Source organism: Lolium perenne, chromosome 1 (genome assembly GCF_019359855.2).
Source record: "Lolium perenne isolate Kyuss_39 chromosome 1, Kyuss_2.0, whole genome shotgun sequence".
NCBI lineage: Eukaryota > Viridiplantae > Streptophyta > Magnoliopsida > Poales > Poaceae > Lolium > Lolium perenne.
Window position 1 is genome coordinate 123,724,961 of NC_067244.2, and position 17,976 is coordinate 123,742,936.

A 17,976-nucleotide genomic window follows, 5' to 3' on the forward strand; every position below is an offset into this window, starting at 1 on the left:
ACATCAACATGTTCTTCTTGTGCAACCAATGAAGCTAATGGAACATTATTAGGATCAATATTAGTCCTATCATTCACAAGCATAGACATAATAGCATCGATCTTATCACTCAAGGAAGAGGTTTCTTCGACAGAATTTACCTTCTTACCTTGTGGAGCTCTTTCCGTGTGCCATTCAGAGTAGTTGATCATCATATTATCAAGAAGTTTTGTTGCTTCACCAAGAGTGATGGACATAAAGGTACCTCCAGCAGCTGAATCCAATAAATTCCGTGAAGAAAAATTTAGTCCTGCATAGAAGGTTTGGATGATCATCCAAGTAGTCAGTCCATGGGTTGGGCAATTTTTAACCAGAGATTTCATTCTTTCCCAAGCTTGAGCAACATGTTCAGTATCTAATTGTTTAAAATTCATTATGCTACTCCTCAAAGATATAATTTTAGCAGGGGGATAATATCTACCAATAAAAGCATCCTTACATTTAGTCCATGAATCGATACTATTCTTAGGCAGAGATAGCAACCAATCTTTAGCTCTTCCTCTTAATGAGAAAGGGAACAATTTTAGTTTAATAATATCACCATCTACATCTTTATATTTTTGCATTTCACATAGTTCAACAAAATTATTAAGATGGGCAGCAGCATCATAAGAACTAACACTGAGAAAATTGCTCTCGCATAACAAGATTCAAAAGCAGGTTTAATTTCAAAGAATTCTGCTGTAGTAGCAGGTGGAGCAATAGGTGTGCATAAGAAATCATTATTATTTGTGGTTGTGAAGTCACACAACTTAGTGTTTTCAGCGTTGGCCATTTTAGCAACAGTAAATAAAGCAAACTAGATAAAGTAAATGCAAGTAAACTAATTTTTTTTGTGTTTTTGATATAGCAAACAAGATAGCAAGTAAAGTAAAACTAGCAACTAATTTTTTTGTATTTTGATTTAGTGCAGCAAACAAAGCAGTAAATAAAACTAAGCAAGACAAAAACAAAGTAAAGAGATTGAGAAGTGGAGACTCCCTTGCAGCGTGTCTTGATCTCCCCGCAACGGCGCCGTAAAATATGCTTGATGGCGTGTATTTCACACGTTCGTTGGGCAACCCCAAGAGGAAGGTATGATGCGCACAGCAGCAAGTTTTCCCTCAGAAAGAAACCAAGGTTTATCGAACCAGGAGGAGCCAAGAAGCACGTTGAAGGTTGATGGCGGCGGGATGTAGTGCGGCGCAACACCAGAGATTCCGGCGCCAACGTGGAACCTGCACAACACAACCAAAGTACTTTGCCCCAACGAAACAGTGAGGTTGTCAATCTCACCGGCTTGCTGTAACAAAGGATTAACCGTATTGTGTGGAAGATGATTGTTTGCAGAAAACAGAGAACACGTATTGCAGTAGATTGTATTTCAAGAAAGAGAATTGGACCGGGGTCCACAGGTTCAATAGAGGTGTCTCTCCCATAAGACGAACAGCATGTTGGGTGAACAAATTACAGTTGGGCAATTGACAAATAAAGAGAGCATGACCATGCACATACATATCATGATGAGTATAGTGAGATTTAATTGGGCATTACGACAAAGTACATAGACCGTCATCCAACCGCATCTATGCCTAAAAAGTCCACCTTCAGGTTATCATCCGAACCCCCTCCAGTATTAAGTTGCTAACAACAGACAATTGCATTAAGTATTGCGCGTAATGTAACTAGTGACTACATCCTTGAACATAGCACTAATGTTTTATCCCTAGTGGCAACAGCACATCCATAACCTTAGTGGTTCTTGTCACTCCTCCGGATTCACAGAGGCATGAACCCACTATCGAGCATAAATACTCCCTCTTGGAGTTACTAGCATCAACTTGGCCAGAGCATCTACTAATAACGGAGAGCATGCAAGATCATAAACAACACATAAGCATAGCTTTGATAATCAACATAACAAGTATTCTCTATTCATCGGATCCCAACAAACGCAACATATAGAATTACAGATAGATGATCTTGATCATGTTAGGTAGCTCACAAGATCCGACAATGATAGCACAATGGGGAGAAGACAACCATCTAGCTACTGCTATGGACCCATAGTCCAGGGGTAGACTACTCACACATCACACCGGAGGCGACCATGGCGGCGTAGAGTCCTCCGGGAGATGATTCCCCTCTCCGGCAGGGTGCCGGAGGCGATCTCCTGGATCCCCCGAGATGGGATCGGCGGCGGCGGCGTCTCTGGAAGGTTTTCCGTATCGTGGTTCTCGGAACGGGGGTTTGCGTCACGGAGACTTTTTATAGGCGAAAGGGCAGGTCAAGAGGCGGCACGGGGGCCCCACACCACAGGGCCGCGCGGCCAAGGGGGGGGGGGGCGCGCCGCCCTAGGGTGTGGCCCCTCCGTGGCCCCTCTTCGTCTCTCCTTCGGACTTCTGGAAGCTTCGTGAGAAAATAGGCCCCTGGGCTTTGATTTCGTCCAATTCCGAGAATATTTCCTTACTAGGATTTCTGAAACCAAAAACAGCAGAAACAAAGAATCGGCACTTCGGCATCTTGTTAATAGGTTAGTTCCAGAAAATGCACGAATATGACATAAAGTGTGCATAAAACATGTAGATAACATCAATAATGTGGCATGGAACATAAGAAATTATCGATACGTCGGAGACGTATCAAGAGCATAAAAGTAAAATTTTGAGAGGTGTTTGTTGTTGTCAACGAATGGTAATGGGCACTCTAACCCCCTTGCCAGACAAACCTTCAAAGAGCGGCTCCCATGAAACATTTTTAGTTTTGGGTGGCACTCCTTCCAACCTTGCTTTCACAAACCATGGCTAACCGAATCCTCGGGTGCCTGCCAACAATCTCATACCATGAAGGAGTGCCTTTTTATTTTAGTTTTATTTAGATGACACTCCTCCCCACCTTTGCTTTCTCAAGCCATGGCTAACCGAATCCTCGGGTGCCGTCCAACAATCACGTACCATGGAGGAGTGTCTATTTTTTGTAAAAGCATGAAAGTTAATTAATTTGGGGCTGGGAACCCCATTGCCAGCTCTTTTTGCAAAATTATTGGATAAGCGGATGAAGCCACTAGTCCATTGGTGAAAGTTGCCCAACAAGATTGAAAGATAAACACCACATACTTCCTCATGAGCTATAAAACATTGACACAAATAAAAGGTAATAACTTTTGAAGTGTTTAAAGATAGCACTCAAGCAATTTACTTTGGAATGGCGGAGAAATACCATGTAGTAGGTAGGTATGGTGGACACAAATGGCATAGTGTTTGGCTCAAGGATTTGGATGCACGAGAAGTATTCCCTCTCAGTACAAGGCTTAGGCTAGCAAGGTTATTTGAAGCAAACACAAGTATGAACTAGTACAGCAAAACTTACATAAGAACATATTGCAAGCATTATAAGACTCTACACTATCTTCCTTGTTGTTCAAACCCTTACTAGAAAATATCTAGACCTTAGAGAGACCAATCATGCAAACCAAATTTTAGCAAGCTCTATGTATTTCTTCACTAATAGGTGCAAAGTATATGATGCAAGAGCTTAAACATGAGCACAACAATTGCTAAGTATCAAGTTATTCAAGACATCATACCAATTACTACATATAGCATTTTCTGTTTCCAACCATATAACAATTAACAAAGCATTTCAACCTTCGCCATGAACATTAAAAGCTAAGAACACATGTGTTCATATGAACCAGCGGAGCGTGTCTCTCTCCCACACAAGCATGAATTTATTCAAACAAAACAAAAATAAAAACAAACAGACGCTCCAAGTAAAGTACATAAGATGTGACCGAATAAAAATATAGTTTCAAGGGAGGAACCTGATAAATTGTCGATGAAGAAGGGGATGCCTTGGGCATCCCCAAGCTTAGATGCTTGAGTCTTCTTGAAATATGCAGGGATGAACCACGGGGCATCCCCAAGCTTAGACTTTTCACTCTTCTTGATCACATTGTATCATCCTCCTCTCTTGACCCTTGAAAACTTCCTCCACACCAAACTCGAAACAAACTCATTAGAGGGTTAGTGCATAATCAAAAATTCACATGTTCAGAGGTGACACAATCATTCTTAACACCTCTGAACATTGCCCAAAGCTACTGGAAATTAATGGAACAAAGAAATCCATTCAACATAGCAGAAGAGGCAATGCGAAATAAAAGGCAGAATCTGTCAAAACAGAACAGTCCGTAAAGACGAATTTCTAAGAGGCACCAGACTTGCTCAAATGAAAATGCTCAAATTGAATGAAAGTTGCTTACATATCTGTGGATCACACACAAAAATTGGCAGATTTTTCTGAGTTACCTACAGAGAACCCTGCCCAAATTCGTGACAGACAGAAATCTGTTTCTGCGCAGTAATCCAAATCTAGTATCATCTTTACTATCAAAGACTTTACTTGGCACAACAATGCAATAAAATAAAGATAAGGAGAGGTTGCTACAGTAGTAAAAACTTCCAAGACTCAAATATAAAACAAAATTTCTGTAGTAAAATAAACATATGGGTTATCTCCCAAGAAGTTCTTTCTTTATAGCCATTAAGATGGGCTCAGCAGTTTTAATGATGCACTCGCAAGAAATAGTATTTGAAGAAAAAGAGAGCATCAAGAGGAAAATTCAAAACAAATTTAAGCCTAACATGCTTCCTATGCAAAGGAATCTTGTACACAAATGAATTCATGAAGAACAAAGTGACAAGCATAAGAGGATAAAACACGAGTAACTTCAAGATTCTCAACATAAAGAGGGGAAACTTAATATTATTAAGATGCATATAACCATGTTTCCCTCTCTCATAATAACTTTCAGTAGCATCATTGATGAAATCCACAATATACCCATCACTTAAAACATTCTTATCATGGTTCATATGCATAAAAGTATCATTAATTTTGGCACAAGAAGAATTCTTCTCATTAATAGTAATTGGAGCAGGATTATTATCAAGAATTTGAACATGGTAAACAAGTTGCATACTAAGGGAATTGTTTTTGGCAATCCAATCATGACTATGACAAGTTTCATAAGGATAGTTATAACCTATGTCATAGCATTCTTTATAATAATCATCAAAGGTTGCAGGCATAGTGTCATCATAAGAAATAGAATAGTTATCTTTCACAGTATGTTCATCTGTGATTATACCATCGTTGTTACTAGAAGGAGATGTATCAAACATATAATGATCAGTAGCAAAAGGATTTGCAAACACCTCATCCCCAAGCTTAGAGCTTTCTATATCATTATGGGAGGAAGAATGGATAGTACTGATACTATGGCAATTATTAACATCATCATTTTCAGAATTAGTTTCCCAGAGATTTGCAATATCAAAAGTAGTGTGCTCTTTCAAATCATGATCACTAATGTATGTAAAGGGCATAGGAAGATCATTGTATTCAGATTCATTATCATAATAATCATTAGGAGCAACATACTTACGGTTACCTATCGTTATCTCATTCACGCGGGGATATGTCGTTACCTCTTTCTCTTTATCCCCCTTCTTCTTCTTCTTCTTCTTCTTCTTCTTCGTTCCCTTCTTCTCCTTCTTCTTCTCTTTCTTCTCCTCGTTCCCTTCTTTAGGAGGAAGATGCTTGAAGGGAGGCTTCTCCACATAACCTGATTTATTTCTAGAAACAATAGAAGAAACTTGGGAGGATTCCCCCTTTTCATTAATAAGTTCAAAACACACAGCGGTCCTATCATATTTTGGCAAGGTGTCATCTTCTAAAATATTTTGTATGTAAGTATTTGTATGGCCATTATCAATGCAATAAGAAAAACACCCATGCAAGACATCATCAATATCAAGGTCGTTAATATCTAACAAAGAAATTTTTCTTGATAACTCTTCACACCACAAAATAAAGTAAGTTCATCATGCTGATTAGGAGTAATTTCATCATCACAATACAAACTTGCAGCACTAATGGGGTTCAAATTATCATTGGATGAGCATTGAAAATTAAAATGACCCACTCTATGGCAAAGTTCACAAATAAGAGGATAGAGGGCACAAACTTTTTTACACAGATCATCTAGAGCCCTAAACCACTTTCTAGTTTTTTCATTAACATGATGGATACAATATTAATCTTCGATTTGATTAATTCCACAAGGTCTATGCATTCCACAAAAATTAACATGCTTATAGGAAATAGCATTCTTAGGGGTTTGAGCATGTTTATTGCAATCATTAACAACAATTTCATCCTTCATGCAAGCATCTTTAAAAGTTTCATGATACTTATCAAAATTCTTCTTAGGCAATTCGAAATGAGAAGCAAAGGCTTTATAAAGATTTGCAACAACTTGAGAGTCAAGACCATAAGTAGCACTCATATTTCGAAATTGACCAGTATCCATAAAAGTTTCAATGCATTCATAATCATAATTGATACCCGACTCTTTACCTTTGTCGTTCTCCCAACCTTCAGCGTTCTCCTCAATCTGATCAAGAAGATACCACCTAGCTTCAACCTCCTTGCTTGTGAAAGATCCCTCCGAACAGGCATCTAGATAGTCCTTGTGATGTCCTGAAAGCCTCGCATAAAAATTGTTAATAATAACATTACGGGGGAGCTCATGAATGGGACATTTGAGCATTAGTGACTTCAATCTCCCCTATGCTTGAGAAATACTCTCTCCATCACGAGGATAAAAGTTATAAATGTAATTCCTATCAATATGCACTTCATGAGGAGGATAAAATTTAGAATAAAAGAGGGATACAATTTCCTCCCAACCAAGAGAATGACTATTCTTCAGCAATTTATACCAATGCGCCGCTTTACCAGACAGCGAAATAGAGAATAGTTTCTTCCTCACTTCATCCATAGAGATACCTGCACACTTGAATAACCCGCATAATTCATGCAAAAACAGTAAATGATCTCCAGGATGGACAGTTCCATCCACATCATAGCGGTTATCCATAACACGTTCAATAATTTTCATGGGTATCTCGAAAGCAGTACTTGCAGTTGGTGGATTTAAAATATCACAAGCATCATTAGAGTTATCGCATATGGGAGATAAAGCATTATCAGAGCAAATTTTCTCCCCTAAAGGTGGGAAGCTAAAAAGATCACAAAAACTAGCTTCCCCAAGCTTAGACTTCTCCATAGCATTAGCAGTGATTGCGTTCATACTAATAACATTGCTACTAGCATGCAAATGAGGTTCCATAGGTTCTTTAATTTTCGCATCACACAATTCATGTCTTAACGTAGGAAATAAATTAAAGAGCTCATAGTTGTTTTCCATTATGCCTTACTAGTGTAAAACAAGAAACAAAAAGATGCAATTGCAGGATCTAAAGGAAATAGCTTCGAGTACTTACAACGGCACCGGAAAATAGCTTGATGTCTACCCACGCTTCTTTTCCTGTAGACAGTGTTGGGCCTCCAAGAGCAGAGGTTTGTAGAACAGCAGCAAGTTTTCCCTTAAGTGGATCACCCAAGGTTTATCGAACTCAGGGAGGAAGAGGTCAAAGATATCCCTCTCAAGCAACCCTGCAACCACAAAGCAAGAAGTCTCTTGTGTCCCCAACACACCTAATACACTTGTCAGATGTATAGGTGCACTAGTTCGGCGAAGAGATAGTGAAGTACAGGTGGTATGAATGTATATGAGCAGTAGTAATGGCGCAAGAAAATACTTGATGCTACAACTGGCGTGTGGTTGATGGTGGTAATATTGCAGGCAGTACGGATGCAGTAAAACAGTAAACAAGCGATGATTGCAGTATTTGGGAACAAGGCCTAGGGATCATACTTTCACTAGTGGACACTCTCAACATGGATCACATAATAAAACCACTCTACACTCTATTGTTGGATGATGAACACCACTAATTGTGTAGGGCTACAAGAGCACCTCAATGCCGGAGTTAACAAGCTCCACAATATTCGATATTCATATTTAAATAACCTTAGAGTGCATGATAGATTAACACAACTATACCAAGTACTAACAAAGCATGCACACTGTCACCTTCATACTATGAAAGGAGGAATAGATCACATCAATACCATCATAGTAATAGTTAACTTCATAATATACAAGAGATCATAATCATAAACTACGCCAAGTACTACATGATGCACACACTGTCACCATTACATCATGGAGGAGGAATAGAGTACTTTAATAACATCACTAGAGTAGCACATAGAGTAATAGTGATACAAAGCACATTGCAATCATAAAGGGATATAAATAAGCACTTCACTATGCTATTCATAACAGTGAATAAGTATTCTGTGAAATATAGCCTAAGAGACCCACATGGTGCACACACTGTCACCTTTACACACGTGGGACAAGGAGTCTCCGGAGATCACATAAGTAAAATCCACTTGAATAGCATAACGACATCTAGATTACAAGCTCATCATATGAATCTCAATCATGTAAGGCAGCTCATGAGATTATTGTATTGAAGTACATAGGAGAGAGATTAACCACATAGCTACCGGTACAGCCCCTTAGCCTCGAGGGAGAACTACTCCCGCCTCATGGGAGACAGCAGCGGTGGTGTCGATGGAGATGCCTTCCGGGGGCACTTCCCCGTCCCGGCGGCGTGTCGGAACAGAGACTTCTGTCCCCCAGATCTTGGCTTCACGATGGCGGCGGCTCTGTAAGGTTTCTCGTATCGTGGCTTTTCCGTATCAAAGATTTAGGTCAGGGACCTTTAAATAGGCGAAGAGGCGGAGTCGGAGGGCTGACGAGGCGGTGACACACTAGGGGGGCACCCCCTAGGCCGCGCCGCCCTGTCATCTGGTGGCCCTGTGGCCCCCCTCTAGTGGCTCTCGGGTGTTCTGGAAGCTCCATCCAATTATAAGATGCTGGGCGTTGATTTCGTCCAATTCCGAGAATATTTCCTTACTAGGATTTCTGAAACCAAAAACAGCAGAAAACAGGAACTGGCACTTCGGCATCTCGTCAATAGGTTAGTTCCGAAAACGCATAAAATCATCATAAAGTGTGAACAAAACATGTAGGTATTGTCATAAAACAAGCATGGAACATCAGAAATTATAGATACGTTGGAGACGTATCAAGGTTCCACGTTGGCGCCGGAATCCCTGGTGTTGCGCCGCACTACACTCCTTCACCAACAACCTTCACGTGGCCTTCATCTCCTACTAGTTCGATAAACCTTGGTTTCTTACTGAGGGAAAACTTGCTGCTGTACGCATCACACATTCCTCTTGGGGTTCCCAACAGACGTGTGTTTTACCGTCACAAGAAGCTACTTTCTGGCGCCGTTGTAATCCCTGTCGCACGCCAGCAGCTACTTTTCTGGCGCCGTTGCCGGGGAGATCAAGACACGCTGCAAGGGGAGTCTCTGACATCCAATCTCTTTACTTTGTTTATTGTCTTGCTTTATTTTATTTTCTGTCTTGTTTGCTTTCTTTATATCAAAACACAAAAAATAGTTACTTGTTTTACTTTACTTAATTCGGTTTGCTTTACTTATTTTTATTATTGTTAAAATGAATACTCCTAAGAACAATAAGTTGTGTGACTTCACTAGCACCAATAATAATGATTTCATATGCACTCCTATTGCTCCACCTGCTTCTACAGCAGAATTTTATGAAATTAAACCTGCTTTACTAAATCTTGTTATGAGAGAGCAATTTTCTGGTGTTAGTACTGATGATGCTGCTGCCCATCTTAATAATTTTGTTGAACTTTGTGAAATTCAAAAGTATAAGGATGTAGATGGGGACATTATAAAACTGAAATTTTTCCCGTTCTCCTTAAGAGGAAGAGCTAAAGATTGGTTGCTATCTTTGCCTAAGAATAGTATTGATTCATGGACTAAATGTAAAGATGCTTTCATTGGAAGATATTATCCTCCTGGTAAAATTATATCTTTGAGAAGTAGCATTATGAATTTTAAGCAATTGGATAATGAACATGTTGCCCAAGCATGGGAAAGAATGAAATCTTTGGTAAAGAATTGCCCTACCCATGGACTAACTACTTGGATGATCATCCAAACCTTTTGTGCAGGATTAAATTTTTCTTCAAGGAACCTATTGGATTCAGCTGCTGGAGGTACTTTTATGTCCATCACTTTGGGTGCTACAACAAAGCTTCTTGATGATATGATGATCAACTACTCTGAATGGCACACTGAAAGGACTCCTCAAGGTAAGAAGGTAAATTCTGTTGAAGAAACCTCCTCCTTGAGTGATAAGATAGATGTTATTATGTCTATGCTTGTTAATGGTAGATCTCATGTTGATCCTAATAATGTTCCTTTAGCTTCATTGGTTTCTCAAGAAGAGCATGTTGATGTGAACTTCATTAAAAATAATAATTTCAACAACAATGCTTATAGGAATAATTTTGGTAACAACTATAGGCCATATCCTTCTAATAATAGTAATGGTTATGGTAATTCTTATGGTAATTCTTACAACAATAGTAGGAGTGTACCCTCTGGTCTTGAAGTCATGCTTAAAAAATTTATTAGTACACAAACTGCTTTCAACAAATCTGTTGAGGAAAAGCTTGGTAAAATTGATGTTCTTGCTTCTAAGGTTGATAGTCTTGCTGCTGATGTTGATCTTTTAAAATTGAAAGTTATGCCTAATGAAACTAAATATATTAAGTCATTTGCTACAGCAAACGCTATCCAAGTTCGAATTAATGACAATATTAGAATGATGGCTGAATTGCATGCTAGGTGGGAAAGAGAAGAAAAACTTGCTAAAGAGAATAATGTAGCTAAAGTTTGGACTATTACTACCACTAGTAATGTTGATGCTTCACATGTTGCTAAACCTCCTACTATCAATGGTAAAATAATTGGTGTTGGCAATGTTTCTACTTCTAATACAAAGCATGCAAAATTGCCTGAAACTGCTGAAATTATTTGTGATAAAAGTGCTGAAATTTTTCAGAGTAATGGGGACAATGATCCCATTGCTTTAGATCATAATGGTTTTGATTTTGATAATTGTCATATCTCTGAAGTTATTAAGTTATTGCAAAAACTTGCTAGAATTCCTAATGCTAGTGCTATAAACTTGGCCTTTACAAAGCATATTACAAATGCTCTCATAAAAGCTAGAGAAGAGGAATTAAAATTTGAAACTTCTATTCCTAGGAAGTTGGAAAATGGTTGGGAGCCCATCATTAAAATGAAGGTCAGTGATTTTGATTGTAATGCTTTATGTGATCTTGGTGCAAGTATTTCTTTTATGCCTAAGAAACTCTATGATATGCTTGACTTGCCACCTTTGAAATATTGTTATTTGGATGTTAATCTTGCTGATAATTCTATAAAGAAACCTTTAGGGAGGATTGACAATGTTCACATTACGGTTAATAATAACCTTGTCCCCGTTAATTTTGTTGTTTTGGATATTGAATGCAATGCATCTTGTCCTATTATTTTGGAAGACTCTTTCTTCGAACTGTTGGTGCTATTATTGATATGAAAGAAGGAAATATTAAATATCAATTCCCTCTTAAGAAAGGTATGGAACACTTCCCTAGAAAGAGAATGAAGTTGCCTTTTGATTATATTATTAGAACAAATTATGATTTTGATGCTTCTTCTCTTGATGTTACTTGATTTTCACTTTCTGCGCCTAGCTGAAAGGCGTTAAAGAAAAGCGCTTATGGGTGACAACCCATTATTTTATTTTCTGCAATTTTTGTTTTATATTTGAGTCAAGGTGCTTGTTAGTACTGTAGCAATACCTTTGTATCTTTACTTTATTGCATTGTTGTGCCAAGTAAAGTCTTTGATAGAAGGTTGATACTAGATTTGGATTTCTGCGCAGAAACAGATTTTTAGCTGTCACGAATTTGAGATGTTCTCTCTGTAGGAGAATCTAAAAATTCTGTAAAAACTCGTGAGTAATCCTCAGATATGTACCCAACTTTCATTCAATTTTAGCTTCTTCATCTGAGCATGTTAAGTGCATTGAAAAAAATCTTCTTTACGAACTGTTCTGTTTTGATTGATTCTGCCTTTTATTTCACATTGCCTCTTTTACTGTGTTTGAGTGGATTTCTTTGCTCCATTAAATTTCAGTAGCCTTGGGTAATATCCAGAAGTGTTGGGAATGATTGTGTCCTCGCTGAACATGTGAATTTTTGATTATGCATTAACCCTCTAATGAGATTGTTTTGAGTTTGGTGTGAAGGAAGATTTTAAGGATCAAGAGAGGAGGATGATATAATACGATCAAGAAGAATGAAAAGTCTAATCTTGGGGATGCCCCCGTGGTTCATCCCTGCATATTTCAAGAAGACTCAAGCATCTAAGCTTGGGGATGCCTTGGGCATCCCCTTCTTCATCAACCACTTATCAGGTCACCTCTAGTGAAACTATATTTTTATTCCGTCACATCTTATGTGCTTTACTTGGAGCGTCTGTGTGCTTTTATTTTTGTTTGTGTTTGAATAAAATCGGATCCTAGCATTCCTTGTGTGGGAGAAAGACACGCTCCGCTTTTTCATATTGAACACTGGTGTTCTTAGTTTTACTTTTAATGTTCATGGCGAAAGTTGAAAGCTTCTTCATTTATTGCTATTTGGTTGGAAACAAAAAATGCTTCATGTGGTAATTGGTATGTTGTCTTGAATAATTTGATACTTGGCAATTGTTTTGAGCTCTCAAGTAGATCATGTTTAAGCTCTTGCATCATGTAGTTTAAACCTATTAGTGGAGAACTACCGTAGAGCTTGTTGAAATTTGGTTTACACAATTGGTCTCTCTAAAGTCTAGATATTTTCTGGTAAAAGTGTTTGAGCAACAAGGAAGACAGTGTAGAGTCTTATAATGCTTGCAATATGTTCTTATGTAAGTTTTGCTGTACCGGTTCATACTTGTGTTTGCTTCAAACAACCTTGCTAGCCAAAACCTTGTACTGAGAGGGAATGCTTCTCGTGCATCCAAAACCTTGAGCCAAAACCTATGCCATTTGTGTCCACCATAACTACCTACTATGTGGTATTTTTCTGCCATTCCAAGTAAATTGCTTGCGTGCTACCTTTAAGAAATTCATTCCTTGTCTTTGCAATACATAGCTCATGGGAAAGTAGCCTAAAAAACTATTGTAGTAAAGAATATGTTGCTTATGTATCTTAGTTCTTATAAGTTGCTTGTTGAGCGGTAACCATGTTTCTAGGGACGCCATCAACCTGTCACACCTTTGTTGAATATCATGTGAGTTGCTATGCATGTTCGTCTTGTCTGAAGTAAGGGAGATTTGCCATGAGTTAAATGGTTTGAGTATGCATATTGTTAGAGAAGAACTTTGGGCCGCCAACCAAAGCCATGTATCACGGTGGAAGTTTCAGCTTGGACATTAATCCTCAAATCTCTTATGAGAATATTATCTGTTGTTGAATGCTTAAAGCATAAAAGAGGAGTCCATTATCTGTTTTCTATGTTGTCCCGGTATGGATGTCCTCAAGTTGAGATCTATCAAAATTGAGAGATCAAATGCGATCTATCTCCTTGGACCTTTGTACAGGTGGCATAGAGGTACCCCTTTGTGACACTTGGTTGAAACATATGTAATGCAATGATAATCCATTGAAATCCGAGCTAATTAGGACAAGGAGCGGGCACTATTAGTATTCGATGCATGAGGCTTGCAACTTATAGGATGTTTTATGCATAACACATATGAATTATTACTACCGTTGACAAAATTGTTTCATGTTTTCAAAATAAAAAGCTCTAGCACATGAGTAATCCCTGCTTCCCTCTGCGAAGGGCCTTTCTTTTACTTTATGTTGAGTCAGTTTACCTACTTCTTTCTATCTTAGAAGCAAACACTTGTGTCAACTGTGTGCATTGATTCTTACATACTTGCTTATTTGCACTCTTCATATTACTTTGTGTTGACAATTATCCATGAGATATACATGTTGAAAGTTGAAAGCAACTGTTGAAACTTAAATCTTCCTTTGTGTTGTTTCAAAACCTTCTATTAAGAATCTATTGCTTTATGAGTTAACTCTTATGCAAGACTTGTTGATGCTCTTTTGAAAGTACTATTCATGAAAAGTCTTTGCTATATGATTCAGTTGTTTAGTCATTATCTATTTGTTAACAAACTATAGACCATTGCTTTGAATCACTTCATTCATCTCATATGCTTTACAATAGTATTGATCAAGATTATGATGGTAGCATGTCACTTCAGAAATTATCCTTTTTATCGTTTACCTACTCGAGGGCGAGTAGGAACTAAGCTTGGGGATGCATTATACGTCTCAAACGTATCTATAATTTCTTATGTTCCATGCTAGTTTTATGACAATACTCACATGTTTTATATACACTTTATATCATTTTTATGCATTTTCCGGCACTAACCTATTAACAAGATGCCGAAGCGCCAATTCCTGTTTTCTGCTATTTTTGGTTTCAGAAATCCTACACAAGAAATATTCTCGGAATTGGACGAAACAAAAGCCCACAGTCTTATTTTCCACGGAGTCTTCCAGAACATCGAAGAGGAGACGAAGAGAGACCACGAGGCGGCCACACCATAGGGGGCGCGACCCCACCCCTGGCCGCGCCGCCATATGGGGTGGGCCCCTCGGGCGCCCCCCGACTCTGCCCCTTCGCATATATAATCCTTCCATCGCGAAAACCCTAGTACCGAGAGCCACGATACGAGAAAAGTTACCGAGATGCCGCCACCGTCAACCCCATCTCGGGGGGTTCTGAAGATCGCCTCCGGCACCCTGCCGGAGAGGGGAATCATCACCGGAGGGATCTACATCACCATGCCCGCCTCCGGACTGATGTGTGAGTAGTTCATCCTTGGACTATGGGTCCATAGCAGTAGCTAGATGGTTGTCTTCTCCTCTTGTGCCATCATGTTTAGATCTTGTGAGCTGTCTATCATGATCAAGATCATCTATTTGTAATGCTACATGTTGTGTTTGTTGGGATCCGATGAATATGGAATACTATGTCAAGTTGATTATCGATCTATCATATATGTGTTGTTTATGATCTTGCATGCTCTCCGTTGCTAGTAGAGGCTCTGGCCAAGTTGATACTTGTAACACCAAGAGGGAGTATTTATGCTCGATAGTGGGTTCATGCCTCCATTGAATCTGGGAAGTGACAGAAAGTTCTAAGGTTATGGATGTGCTGTTGCCACTAGGGATAAAACATCAATACTTTGTCTAAGGATATTTGTATTGTTTACATTACGCACAATACTTAATGCAATTGTCTGTTGTTTGCAACTTAATACTGGAAGGGGTGCGGATGCTAACCCGAAGGTGGACTTTTTAGGCATAGATGCATGCTGGATAGCGGTCTATGTTCTTTGTCGTAATGCCCTAAGTAAATCTCATAGTAGTCATCATGATATGTATGTGCATTGTTATGCCCTCTCTATCTGTCAATTGCCCAACTGTAATTTGTTCACCCAACATGTTATTTATCTTATTGGAGAGACACCACTAGTGAACTGTGGACCCCGGTCCATTCTTTTACATCTGAAATACAACCTACTTCAATCATTGTTCTCTGTTGTTCTTTGCAAGCAAACATTATTCTCCACACCATACGTTTAATCCTTTGTTTACAGCAAGCCGGTGAGATTGACAACCTCACTGTTAAGTTGGGGCAAAGTATCTTGATTGTGTTGTGCAGGTTCCACGTTGGCGCCAGAATCCCTGGTGTTGCGCCGCACTACACTCCTTCACCAACAACCTTCACGTGGCCTTCATGTCCTACTGGTTCGATAAACCTTCGTTTCTTACTGAGGGAAAACTTGCTGCTGTACGCATCACACCTTCCTCTTGGGGTTCCCAACGGACGTGTGCTTTACCGTCACAAGAAGCTACTTTCTGGCGCCGTTGCAATCCCTGTCGCACGCCAGCAACATCCAAAACGTATCTACTTTCCCGAACACTTTTGATGTTGTTTTCCCTCTAATTTGTGTGTTTTGAATACAACTAACATGTACTAACGCTGTTTTTAGCAGAATTGCTCTCGTGTCTCGTTTTTGTGCAGAAATCCAACTATCGGGAAAATTACTGAAAAATATCGCAAAGTCCCTATTTTACCCGAAGACTCATGGAGCCAGACGATGAGATGGAGAAGAGCCATGAGGGGCCCACACCGGGCCTAGGCGCGGGCCAGCCCTGGCCGCGCCTAGGGGTGGTGAGGACGCCTCGGGCACCCCCTCGACATCTCCTCTTGACTATATAAAAGCCCCTGACCTGAAAACAGGGGGGGTTCAATGTTTTTCCAGAAATAGTTCCGCTGCTCCGCCGCCACCAGAAATCCCAATCCGGGAACCAGAAGCTCCGTTCGGGCACCCAGTCGGGATGGGGAATTGGAGGAGATCATCACCATCATCACCACTGACGCCTCTCCATCAACCATCCATGATTCCCCATCCATGTGTGAGTAATTTCCCCGCTGTAGGCTGTAGGGGGTGGTAGGGATTGGATGAGATCATTCATGTAATAGCTATAAGATTGTTAGGGGCATAGTGCCTAGTATCCGTTGTTAGTGTTTTTGACATTGTTGCAACTTGTTATGCTTAATGCTTGTCACTTTTGGCCCGGGTGCCATGATCTCAGATCTGAACTTGTTATTGATTCATGAGGATAATTATTGTTTTTGATCATACCTGCAAGTTGTTTACACATATCGTTGTCCGGAACCCGAGGCCCCAAAGTGACAAAAATTGGGATAACCGGAGGGGATGGCTATGATGTGAGGATCACGTGTGTTCACAGAGTGTTAATGCTTTGCTCCGGTACTCTATTAAAAGGAGTACCTTAATTACCAGTAGATTCCCTTAAAGCCCTGTTGCAAACGGGCTCGTAGGACAAAAGATATCATGCAAGTTTCTCATTGCGAGCACGCACGACTAAATAGGAACACACGCCTATGGTTATTTTATACTATGATGCTTTTATCATTATTACCTGCAAATGCCCACGTCTTTCTTATTATATGAATTATCTTATCCATGTAACTCCCGTTCATCCATCCCTATGCCTATAATATTTTAATCATGTTGTCTACTGCATCACCGCTACTGTTGTTTTTATTTCATTACTGTTGTTACTTCACTACTGCTATTGCTATAAAACTGTTACTACTGATAAACTTTTACGAGCAAGCCTATTTCTAGGTGCAGCTGAATTGACAACTCATCCGTTAAAGCTTATAAATATTATTTGGCTCCCCTCGTGTCGAATCAATAAAGTTGGGTTTTACTTCCCTCGAAGATTGCTGCGATCCCTTATACTTGTGGGTCATCACATGTGCACTTGCATTTATCAATAGGTTCACTCATTTTGGTATATATCTATTCCACTTTGAAATATAAAAATGTTTTACATTAATGAATAGAGGAAGTATCAATTTTTTGAACTAACCTCCATGAAAAATCACTCATCAGCAAACATCCGATACCTCTTAAAACCTGCTTTGCTTTGCTGCTTCTGCTTTTGGCCCTTTTGGTTCTCTTTAGGCTTTCTCGGACACGATTATGTCCTTGCTAACCATTGTAACACCAATGCCTCATAGTAGATGCCCATTCAAATTTGAACTAGGATGGATATGTAGGGATGGTTTCCTAGAAATGGTTAAAAATACATGGGAGAAGCCTGTCGCTGGGATGACCCCTATCCAAAGGTGGAATAACAAACCACGCTCTATATATGCGAAGATACCTTGGTGGGTGGGCACCACACATGACTGGGAAGCCCAAACAAGAGAAAATCAGCCTATCATCGAATATTGATGATTTAGAGGCTAACGCTGAAGTGAGACCGTTAACGACGCAAGAAATTGACCTTAAAAGTCAATGCAATGCATAGGTACCTGGTCTGTTGCGCGAGGAGGAACTCAAATGGTACCAAAGGTCTAAAGCTAAGTTCGTGCCGGAAGGAGATTTGAATACGATATACTTTCATAG